The sequence below is a fragment of the Danio rerio genome, chromosome 5 (genome assembly GCF_052040795.2).
Source record: "Danio rerio strain M-AB ecotype USA chromosome 5, GRCz13ab, whole genome shotgun sequence".
NCBI classification, from domain to species: domain Eukaryota; kingdom Metazoa; phylum Chordata; class Actinopteri; order Cypriniformes; family Danionidae; genus Danio; species Danio rerio.
The window spans coordinates 2,915,001-2,927,847 of NC_141025.1; the positions used below are offsets into that span (position 1 = coordinate 2,915,001).

The window sequence follows — 12,847 nt, forward strand, 5'->3', positions numbered from 1 at the left end:
TGTTGGCGTGGGTTTCCTTCAGGTGCTCCGGTTTCCCCCACAGTCCAAACATGTTCCATAAATGAATTGGGTAAGCTAAATTGTCCGTAGTGTATGTGTATGTGAATGTGTGTGCATAGGTGTTTCCCAGTGATGGGTTGCAGCTGGAAGGGCATCTGCTGCTTAAAACATAAAAGTACTTATAATAATAACAACGTTATAGAGTCTAGATGAAATACATAAAAAAGATGTAAATCAAAAATATAAGTAAATTTTATAAATCATTTTAAATAAATAAATTAATAATAATAATAATAATAATAATAATAACTAGGGTGTTCTGAGTGGTTGCTAGGTGGTTGCTAAGGTGTTGCTAGGCGGTTGCTAAGGTGTCCTGAGTGGTTGCTAGGTGGTTGCAAAGGTGTTGCTAGGCGGTTGCTAAGGTGTCCTAAGTGGTTGCTAGGTGGTTGCTAAGGTGTTGCTAGGTGGTTGCTAGGGTGTTCTGAGTTGTTGCTAGGTGGTTGCTAGGATGTTCTGAGTGGTTGCTAGGTGGTTGCTAAGGTGTTACTAGGCGGTTGCTAAGGTGTCCTAAGTGGTCGCTAGGTGGTTGCTAAGGTGTTGCTAGGTGGTTGCTAGGGTATTCTGAGTGGTTGCTAAGGTGTTGCTAGGCGGTTGCTAGGGTGTCCTGAGTGGTTGCTAGGTGGTTGCTAAGGTGTTCCTAGGCGGTCACTAGGGTGTTCTGAGTGGTTGCTAAGGTGTTGCTAGGCGGTTGCTAAGGTGTCCTAAGTGGTTGCTAGGTGGTTGCTAAGGTGTTGCTAGGTGGTTGCTAGGGTATTCTAAGTGGTTGCTAAGGTGTTGCTAGGCGGTTGCTAGGGTGTCCTAAGTGGTTGCTAGGTGGTTGCTAAGGTGTTGCTAGGCGGTTGCTAAGGTGTCCTAAGTGGTTGCTAGGTGGTTGCTAAGGTGTTGCTAGGCGGTTGCTAGGGTGTTCTGAGTGGTTGCTAAGGTGTTGCTAGGCGGTTGCTAAGGTGTCCTAAGTGGTTGCTAGGTGGTTGCTAAGGTGTTGCTAGGTGGTTGCTAGGGTATTCTAAGTGGTTGCTAAGGCGTTGCTAGGCGGTTGCTAGGGTGTCCTAAGTGGTTGCTAGGTGGTTGCTAAGGTGTTGCTAGGTGGTTGCTAGGGTATTCTAAGTGGTTGCTAAGGCGTTGCTAGGCGGTTGCTAGGGTGTCCTGAGTGGTCGCTAGGCCCTTACTAAGGCGTTATTAGGCAGTTGCTAGGTGGTTGCTAGGCGGTTGCTAGGGTAATTTGGGTGGTTGCTAGGCAGTTGCTAGGGTACCCTGGGTGGTTACTAGGCAAGCCTCACATACATGCCTGATGAAATATTTATACTTAGTAAGCATTTCTAGCAAGTTACAGTACTTGGCTAGTCAATATTAGCATGTAGCTAGTCACTGCTAGCATGTGTAGCATATAGGAAGTTCCGTTTGCTAGCATGAGTCAAACGAGCCAATCCCCAAGCCTCTACGATGTTCCGATGCTGAGATATAGCTGTTGATGAACGGTTGCTAGGGTACTCTCTTTTGTTGCTATGGGCGAGGTTGCAGAGTGAACTTGAATGTGGTTGGCTGTCCAAGTCAAATGAGCCAACCCCCAAGTCAATAGGACACTGCTAAGCAAAGATATGCATGTAGGGCAGTTATAATGGCAGTCTATGGGACCAGTTTGGGGGCGTGGCTTGTGAGATTCATTATCATATTGAGATGCTGATTGGTTGTCTGGGTCCAATGAGCCAACCCCTAAGCCTGTATGACACTGCAATGCAAAGATATGCATCTAGTCCAATTATAATAAAAGTCTATGGGATCAATTTGGGGGCGTGGCTTGTGAGCTTCATTATCATATGGTGATGCTGATTGGTTGCCTGAGTCAAATGAGCCCACCCCCATGTCTCTATGACACTCCTATTTAATGTTATAGATGTGTGACCTTTATAATGGAAGTCAATGGGATGTGCAATGGGACGTCCCACCCCATGTTAAGTCAATGGGGCACTTATTAAGGGTCTTTAAATGGTTTGGGGGGCGTGGCTTGTGAGCTTCAAAATCATATTGAGATGCTGATTGGTTGCCTTAGTCAAGTAAGCCAACCCCCAAGTCTGTATGACACTGCTATGTAATGTGATTGACATGTGAGTCAGAAATGAATGGGAGTCAATGGGCCATGTAAAGTCAATGGGGACCCCTTTGGGACGTCCTAGCACCCCAGGGGTACAACTTATACCCCTTTTTGGGGTATGTTCTCATACAGGCTGCAACCCCCTACAGATGTTGCGAATCCCATATTTCTACGAATTTCACACTTGGCGCTATAACGCTTTAAAGGTCGTCCCATTTCGCGGCGCGTTTAGTGCTCTTCTAGAAAAATGAATGGGAGTCAATGGGGCCCATGTTAGTCAATGGGAGCACTTTGGGACGTCCTAGAGCCGCAGGGGTGCAACTTATACCCCCTTGCGAGGTATGTTCTTACTTAGGCTGCAACCCCCTACAGATGCTGTGAATCCCATATTTCTATGAAATTCACACGCGGCGCTGTGAGTCGTCAAAGTTGGGCGTAATGTTGAGTCAATGCGTTTTGGGGGGTGGTTTTGGGGCCCCTGCGGGGCCCCAAAACCACCCACCCCTTATAAAAGTCATAGCACACCATTCCCGATAAAGCCGCACGATTTGAGCCCACTTTCAAGGGTCTGGGACGAAAGCTGCGGGACTAGTTACGCGCCGAAAAAGTGTACGGAAGAAGAAGAAGAAGAAGAAGAAGACAGAATAATAAACCACAATAGTAAGAATGGACTTTGCCTATGGCAAACCCCATTAATAAGAAGAAACCACAATAGTAAGAATGGACTTTGCCTAAGGCAAACCCCATTAATAAAGGTTTTCCTTTAGTTTATATTTTTTATATAAATGACAGAAGATTAATAGCCCATTTGTCCTTATGATAAAACCAATAATTCAACTCTATAATTATTTAATTAACACTTATGCACATTTTGTACATTTGTACTTTGTTTATACTTACCCACTGTCATGTATAATTTTACTGTAAAACGTTATATGCTGTTCTTTAAATAAACAAATAAATAATAATAATAATAATTCTCGTTAACTTTCGGCCGCAGCTGTATCTGGATAACAGAGGAGGGATACAGCTGTGGATACTCGCATCAATATAGCATAATTTTTGTGACACTGTACAACAATAATTGATATATTTTAATTACTGTGAGGTATGGGATTAGGATTAGGGTAGAGGAATATGAAAATAAATACAATTAATAAGTTATATTATAAATGATTCTCGTTAACTTCCGGCCGCAGCTGTATCTGAGGCTACAGGTGTTTCGTGATTATATGATTGTTTTCTCAAGTGCCGCTCTCAGTTCTCGAGGAATCGTGTGGTTTTCACCTCAGGTCGATAGTGGACGATTTCTGGAAAGTATCAGACAGAGTTTAAGGTAAGTTTATCCTACGTTTGTGTTTATTTACTTGAATTAACTGTAATATAATGTGTTCGGGTGATAACAATATGGCGGCGCCCATGAGGGGCGACCGTCATTCGTGTTCGCTGGCGGGCGGGAATATACTAAAATACAATTATGGCGATATTCATAAAAATGTATATAATGTTAATCAAATTAATAAGCTACATTACATTTTGTTTATGATCGAGTTCATTTGTGATGTTTAAACCAGTGCGACAGCCAGATTTGGATGAGAAAATGACTAAAACTACTACAGAAATAAACAAACAGGCCTAATGTAAATATCAGATCAAATATTATGCAAAACTCGTACTTTTTGTTTGACTTGTAAGAAGTTTGTTTTCTTACTGAATTATTCAGGTGAGTGTGCGCTTGTAATTTTGTATTTTAAGCAGTTTGTTTTGTTAATGATGCTGAATTATTGTGTTAAAACACAGTAAACAAATATTTTAAACGCAAAAGAAAGTTTTTTTTTGTATGTCATAATGTGTACAAGTTCATTAAACAAATAAAATAAATTAGACCAAAAGTAGTTTACATAAATATGATAAAATATGCAACAAATATAATACAATTAATATGATATAAAAAAGATGCAACAGCAATATGACACCAGTATGACTTGACACTACTAAATAATTAGTAGTTTGACCACAGAAAAGTCTTATATTATTTTGTTGTGTTGTTTAAACTAGAGTGACAGTGTCAGATTTGAATGAGAAAATGACTAAAACTACAAGTGTAGACCTACAGAAATAAACAAACAGCCCTAATGTAAATATCAGATCAAATAATACACAAAACCCTTTACATTTTTAGACTTTTAAGCGGTTTGTTTTCTTACTGAATTATTCAGGTGAGTGTGCACTTGTAATTTTGTATTTTAAGCAGTTTGTTTTGTTAATGATGCTGAATTATTGTGTTATGAATGTAAGCAGCTCGTTGACAAACATTTTACTGCTGAAATTTGGTTAAAACACAGTAAATAAATGTTTAAAAACGCAAAAAGAATGTTTATTTTGTATGTCATAATGTGTACAAGTTCATTAAACAAATAAAAATTAGACCAAAAGTAGTTTACATAAAAATGATAAAATATGTAACAAAATAAAATACAATTAATATGATATAAAAAAGATGCAACAGCAATATGACACCAGTATGACTTGACGTTACTAAATAGTTTGACCACAGAAAAGTCTTTTCAGTCGTTTCAATCTGAAAGTCGTTTCAGATTTGAATGAGAAAATGACTAAAACTACAAGTGTAGACCTACAGAAATAAACAAACAGGCCTAATGTAAATATCAGATCAAATAATACACAAAACCCTTTACATTTTTAGACTTTTAAACGATTTGTTTTCTTACTGAATTATTCAGGTGAGTGTGCACTTGTAATTTTGTATTTTAAGCAGTTTGTTTTGTTAATGATACTGAATTATTGTGTTGTGAATGTATGCAGCTTGACAAACGTTTTACTACTGAAATTTGGTTAAAAAACAGTAAATAAATACGTAAAAATACAAAAAGTAAGGTTTATTTTTATGTCATCATTTATACAAGCTCATTAAACACATACATTGAATTACAACAAAAGTGCTTCACTTAAATATGATTAAAAATGTTATACAATGTATACAGTAAAGGATGCAACAGTGCAATTTAATGGTACTCTAATATTGCTTGACCTTAACAAATAATTAGTAGTTAGATCACAGAAAAAGTGTTATTAGTGTCTTGTTTACTGTGTGTGGTAAATGTTTCTCCACAAGACTTTAACCTGTCATCTGTGTGTGCAATAATTGAATTTTTACTGGACCAAAAACACTCTGTGAGTGCAGAAATGGGACTTCATTATGTCTGCTTGTGTCAGAAGTCCAACATGTTTCATTAATACAGTATTTAGACCTTTAGGACAGTTCAGAAGATGGAGTTTATTGAGAGTTTTAATCACTCACTGTCTGCTGAGACTTAAACACAGATCCTGAAGCTGACTTTTTAAGTTAGAGTGAGCATCTGATTGGACACTTTGTCATGTAAGGGTATACATTTCACAATGTATTTGTCTAAATATGATTCATTTAGTTAGATCTGCTTTCTTCAAATTGAATTGAATGCTTTTGTAGCTTAGTTGATCGCCCTGTCACAGAGCAAAGGCAGCGTTTAGTATGTTTCTATTATTCCATGGACAAATGCAAGGTTAATTTCCTGTCTGAATGATTTCCCAGCAGTAAAAACACCGTGGTTCTCTTGTGACATTGTAGTTCTCTTGTGCGTTGGACAGTATAAGTCAATATGACCCTGAAGGTCATTTTCAAACATTTTTATCCAGTGATGCTGACACATTACATGTATTCAGGACTGTTTTTATTTGGACTCTAGTTAATTTAAACATAATTAAACACAATAAGAAACATAATGCATGTATAATTCATATAATTAAAAGTATTTTGTGAAAATTTGCAAATTAATTGACTTTTTGTTGAATGTCAGTCATTGAATATAATTTCTAAGCAAATATAAAATCAGTCTTTCATAGTTTTAACCCAGTCGAATGGAGTTTAAATACATTTATTTGCATTTGATTCATGAACCTAATATATTAATTTCTTTGAAAAAAACATCCAAATCGCATAAATATTAGTCTGAAAGTTTTTCAAACTAAAGTAATTATTTTGTTTCAGTAAATGTTCACTTTTTCAGATTGAAACTTTGTTTTATAGTTTTCATAGTTTCTTTATTTACCTGTTCATTACTAGATTTAGTCCCGAATATTTGTTAGAAACAATTTTTGATACGAAAATAAATAATAATATGGGCATCACGGTGGTGCAGTGGGTAGCACGATTGCCTCACAGCAAAAAGGTCACTGGTTAAAGCCTTGGCTGGGTCAGTTGGCATTTCTGTGTGAAGTTTGCATGTTCTCCCATGGGTTTCTTCATGGATTTCCTCTGGGTGCTCCGGTTTTCCCCATAAGTCCAAAGACATGCGGTACAGGTGATTTGAGTAAGCTAAATTGTCTGTATTGTATGTGTGTGAATGAGAGTTTATGGGTATATCCCAGTGATGGGTTGCAGCTGGAAGGGCATCCGCTGCGTAAAACATATGCTGGATAAGTTGGCTGTTCATTCCTCTATGGCGACCCCTGATTAATAAATGGACTCAACCGAAAAGAAACTGAATGAATAAACAATATGTTGATAGTTTTAAATTGGATGCTTTAACATCCTTCATGAATACCTGGATCCAAAATGATCAAATTATCATAGCAGTTTTGAATTCTATCTCTTTATAAATCTATATATTAAAAAAAAAAAAATTAATAAAAAAAAAATTCAGATGTTTTTTTTAAGTAATAATAAAATAAATTTATTTTTAATCAATTTACATTGATCTAACTTAATTTATGTATTTATGTGTATTATAAATATATTTATCATTTATTTGCATGTTATAATAATATTTATTTATTTATTTAATTATTTTTATTGATCACTGTTACTTTTTTGATTTATTTAATTACAATTTATTTTATAGATATTTATGTATTTATCCCAGATGAAAAATAACACAATTTGTTTAGCTGTTTATGATTATTAAGAAGATTTTTGAAGCATGTATTTGTATATTCATTAATGAATTTATTCATTCCCCTTAAACTATGCACATTTTTATCTATATCTCATATCACAATTAACACAAATTAGTTCACTTGTCTTCAGCTGTTTATGGTTAAAATTATAAAGAAAAACTGCAATGCTTTAATCTAAATAGATTCTGAAGATATACATTTAGGTCATATGCAAATCTTGTGACCGTAAGCATCAGATGTGTGTTTGGATGCTCTGAGATTCTCCAAATATCTAGTGTGTGTGATTACATTTGCATTAGAGCAGATTGTCCTTTCGCCGCAGGCTTTGAGAAACACAATCAGGAGAATCTGCAGATCTTCACCCCCCACTGCTGTTATTAAAACTCAAAGTGCTTCAGAAAAACTCTCTTTTTAGCTTTCAGTCTGGCCTTTACAGTCTGACCCAGTTTCTGTGTGCGGAAAACTTACTTGGGCTTTTGTGGAGTTTAAAACGTTCGCCTAAAAACATCCCATATAACATGAGGTCAGGCAGATGCTGACAGCACAGCTTTTTAAAGTCCCTGTGAAAGTAAAATAAAGTTATAGATGCTAGTATTAGTACGATTCAGGCATTTTGATTGACTCAAAAACGATGAGTCCTCCTAGGGAGTGATTCGTTTATTTGCACAAGTGCATGTTTGTGCAGGTGGAGTAGAAGGTTACATTATAGAGAGACATAGCAGATGAACCGAGACTTCATCAGATCGCGAAGAAGATCAATGTTGATCTGTCTTTCGAGCTGTCAGAGCGGAAATGAACAAAACAACTGGCCTAACACAACATATTATATGATTAAAATATCGAAAAATGATCAGATATTAACTTCGGTCAATTTTCCTAACGGATAAACCGAGATCAGGCTGGATAAACAGCTCTCGGTAATATTTCAGCATGCTTTCACTTTCGCATTTACCGGTAAGAATAAATCTCGCCCTGCTCATCATTCTCTCTTCATATAGCCGTATATATGGCTATTACACGATCATAATACACTGTGATATAGCCTGGGTCGTTAGTTTGTTGCATTGTTTTGTTTTCTCACTACAATCGATCCGCTCAATAGGGCAGAGACCGTCTCATTCAGGCGATCTCGGACTGATTGATTTGGCGCGGATGCGAGCGCTGAGCGCAACTGCTTGATAAATGCACGGGGGAAACGAGACAGATTCCGAAACAAACGTCTATGTGTGAAAGCACTGTAAGATTGTATTTGCACACAATTGACAGACAGTCGCAGCACGCAGCTCTGGCTCGATCTGGCAGGCAAAAAGGCAGCACTGGCCCGATCGGGCCAGTAACATTCTGTACACTGGCCCGAGTGTCTCGCACGCTGGCCCCGGGCCATCGGGCAGTCCTTATTGTCGAGCCCTGTCATAGATAAAACACCAGGTAAACAATAAGGATTATTTTCTCGTCCTTAGCATTGCATTGTATAGTATCATTCTAGTTCTAACTTGTTTGTAGGGTGATCAGTGTTTGGCCTATAGTTGTAGAAGAGTTTGGATGCATCTCTTAAAATTTTAATGTTATTTTGGCAAATTGAATGAGTTGAACAAAATGACTCAAAAAAAAGATTCATTCATCTTGCTGAACGATACTCAAAAGATTCAAATGATGCTTAAAATGCGGTACAACTTAAAATTTTGATTTGAGTTATCAATTTGCAAGTTGGATTTTTTACAGTGCAGCACAACGACCTGTTTTTAACGTCTAAAAATGAAGGGAGGTGAATGAGAGCAGAAGTCTGGAGAATAAGGTGAATTAGTCAAAGTTTTTCAAATTAAATAAATACATTTTACTTATGTTCACACTTTACGATATATGTATTTTTAGTAGTAGTTCAATTTACCACTTTTTTATTTTTTATTTTTTATTACTAAATTCATTTGTTAAAAATGTTTTTGACTCTAATATGACTAATACGGTCTTCATTTGATATAATTGGGAAATTTAAGATATGAGATTTCTTTTTCTCACCTTTTTGCTGTCTTGCTTTCTTGTTTTCTCTTATGCTTTTTTACTAATTTCTCCTCCTTTCTTTCTCTTTACTTCCTTATTTTTTCTTTTCTTTCTTTCTTTCTTTCTTTCTTTCTTTCTTTCTTTCTTTTTTATCTTTACTTCCTTTCTTATTTTTCTTTTTCTTTTTTATGTCTACTTCCTTTTATCTCTTCTTTCTTTCTTTCTTTCTTTCTTTCTTTCTTATTTTCTTTCTTTACTTCCTTATTTTTCTTTCTTTCTTTCTTTTTCTTTTTTATCTTTACATCCTTCCTTTCTTATTTTTAATTTTCTTTCTTTTTTATCTCTACTTCCTTTTTTCTCTTTCTTTCTTTCTTTACTTCCTTATTTTTTCTCTTTCTTTCTTTCTTTCTTTCTTTCTTTCTTTCTTTCTTTCTTTCTTTCTTTCTTTCTTTCTTTCTTTCTTTACTTCTTTACTTCCTTCCTAATTTTTTCTCTTTCTTTCTTTCTTTCTTTCTTTCTTTCTTTCTTTCTTTCTTTCTTTCTTTCTTTCTTTCTTTCTTTCTTTCTTTCTTTACTTCCTTCCTTATTTTTTCTCCTTTCTTTCTTTCTTTCTTTCTTTCTTTCTTTCTTTCTTTCTTTCTTTCTTTCTTTCTTTACTTCTTTACTTCCTTCCTAATTTTTTCTCTTTCTTTCTTTCTTTCTTTCTTTCTTTCTTTCTTTTTTTATCTTTACTTCCTTTCTTATTTTTTCTTTTCTTTCTTTTTTTATCTCTACTTCCTCTTTCTTTCTTTCTTTCTTTCTTTCTTTCTTTCTTTCTTTTTTTATCTTTACTTCCTTTCTTATTTTTTCTTTTCTTTCTTTTTTTTATCTCTACTTCCTCTTTCTTTCTTTCTTTCTTTCTTTCTTTTTCTTTTTTATCTTTACATCCTTCCTTTCTTATTTTTTATTTTCTTTCTTTTTTATCTCTACTTCCTTTTTTCTCTTTCTTTCTTTCTCTCTTTCTTTCTTTCTTCCTTTACTTCTTTACTTCCTTCCCTATTTTTCTTTCTTTCTTTTTTTATCTTTACATCCTTCCTTTCTTATTTTTTCTTTTCTTTCTTTTTTTATCTCTACTTCCTTTTTTCTCTTCTTTCTCTTCTTTCTTTCTCTCTTTCTTTCTCTCTTTCTTTCTCTCTTTCTTTCTTTCTTTCTTTACTTTACTTTACTTCCTTCCCTATTTTTCTTTCTTTCTTTTTTATCTTTACATCCTTCCTTTCTTATTTTTTCTTTTCTTTTTTTATCTCTACTTCCTTTTTTCTCTTCTTTCTCTTCTTTCTCTTCTTTCTCTTCTTTCTTTCTTTCTTTTTCTTTCTTTCTTTCTTTCTCTTTACTTCTTTCTTTTTTCTCTTCTCTTTCTTTCTTTCGTAATGTGCACAACATATGTGAAATTGTAAATCCTGTCTTGAATCTTTGTCTTCAAAACATTCTTCAGTCAGAAATTGCCAGCGAATTTAGCAAATAATTAAGGAGATGTCAAGTCACATTCAGTTCAAGTGTGTTCAAAGCTGTTCAAGTCATGATATTTTCTGTAAAAAAACAACATTAACTAACATAAAGTCACTAGACAATATAATACCAGATTTAAAATAAAAATACCCCTCCCTCATCTCTGGATCTCCTGCTGCATGTGTGTGTTGTGTGCAGATGAGCTGCTTTTTCTGGAGTCGTTTATTGAGTGAAGAAGTCAGAAACCCTGACTTATTGACTGATGCACTGTGACACTGTGTGTGTGTGTGTGTGTGTGTGTGTGTGTGTGTGTGTGTGTGTGTGTGTGTGTGCGTGTGTGTGTGTGTGTGTGGATTGATGTAATGAGGGATGCTTGCGACAGCGATCTGTCTCTGAGATGACTGAAAATTAGAAATGAGTGAAAGTGTAATGCCTCCTGATGCCTCAAACGCTCGCTTGTGTGTGACTCACAGAAACATGCAGATTGAAGCCTCCTCGTGTCCTGCTGCTCACTGATGCTGGAACATAATTAAACGCTTGTGTGTGTGTGTGTAATGAGTGATCAGGCCTGTAGCCAGCATGGTCAAAGCTGAGTTTTTGTCTAGTTTTTTTCTCCAAAAGTGGAATTTGTTTGCAATTATTACTGTCATTTAATTGTGGTTTTAATTATGAGGCTTTATTACTGCATTTGTGGCATTTATATCTAATAATTTGTAGTTGTGTAACAGATCACAAATCTCACGGTTCGGATCATATTATGGTTTCTTAGTCACTGATCAGACCATTTTTCAGATCAGCCAGAAAGGAGAGGAGACAAAAGTAATTTGCTTTCCATTTATTACAGAAACAGCACTGCAAGACACTTTTGCTTTTAACAAACAGGACTTAAAATCTGTGATTTTTTTTAAAAATACCATGAAGATTGAAGTAGGGCTGCTCGATTTTGGGAAAAATCAAAATCACAATTATTTTGGTCATAATTGAAATCACAATTATTCAAAACGATTACTGTTAAAGTCAAAATAATTAGCGCTCCTGAGAATTAAAAAAAATATATATATATTTCCCAAATGATGTTTAACAGAGCAAGGAATTTTAACAGTATTTCCTCTTATATTTTTTCTTCTGGAGATAGGCTTTTTTATTTTTATTTTGGCTAGAATAAAAGCAGGTTTAAATATTTTGAAACCCATTTTAAAGTCTATAATATTAGCCCCCTAAAGCAATATATTTTTGATTGTCTGCAGAAGAAACTACTGTTATTTAATGACTTGCCTAATAAAACTAATTAAGCCTTTAAATCGCACTTTGAATCTGAATGCATGTATTTTGAAAAATTATCTAGTCAAATAAAATGTGCTGTCATCATGACAAAGATAAAATAGATCAGTCATTGGAAAAGAGTTATTAAAACTATTATGTTCAGAAATCTTCTTTCCATTAAACAGAAATTGGGGGGGAAAGGGTTGCTAATATTTAGGAGGGCTAATAATTCTGACTTCAACTGTATACAAACAGTTATTTTACACCCTGCAAAGGAAAGAGAAATAAATACAACAGAATAAATATATTAAACAAACTGTGCTTTGAGCATCTTCACTGTAAGAAACACTTTAGCTACAAAAGTCCTTCAGTCAAGAGCAGAGGCATGTTTTCATTTGTTGTTTCTTTAATAATCATAAAAACAGGCGGCAGAAGGATTATAGCGCGCTGTCTCTTTAATAGTTTCTCTTTCGCGTCTCTTTTGATTCTCAACTCGTTTGTTTAATACACAAATGATGCTTGATATGAATAATCACTAAACACCACGTTTTGACAACTATCTGAGCATTAAAGTGCTCACGTTTAGATGACTTTAGATGTGTGCGCTCTGCTCGTCTCAGTGTGCGAGTGAGACTAAATGCTGACTGCAATAATAATACTAATAATAATAATAATAATAATTAGCTGAATAAAAATAAACTGTATGAAATGCTAAATGTAGAAATCTAACATTATCATTTAATCTATTTTCTAACACTATGATCACTCTATTATTTATCAACTCTAATTACTATTTATTTTTAGTCTCATCTTCAATAAATGATACAGTTATTCTCATAAAACTTCACGTTTCATTGCTAGAATGATCATTATTGATGAATTATTCAGTGGCATATGTTTGATGACTGGTTGTCGCCACCTACTGGTTCAACAATATAGTTGTTGCCTACAACTTTCATTTTTGAACGTCAAGTTAAATGCATATGAGGGTGATTT

At 35.0% G+C, this 12,847-nt stretch overlaps 1 long non-coding RNA gene across 1 annotated transcript in view; it reads right to left on the minus strand.

The window, feature by feature from the left end:
- Positions 1-3,166: 3,166 nt before the first annotated feature.
- The window catches only part of LOC147843785 (uncharacterized), an 83,713-nt gene continuing 74,032 nt past the window's right edge, over positions 3,167-12,847 (minus strand). The window contains exon 3 of the long non-coding RNA XR_015490958.1: positions 3,167-3,496. This is a non-coding gene — a long non-coding RNA (uncharacterized LOC147843785). The remainder of the gene's footprint in view (positions 3,497-12,847) is intronic.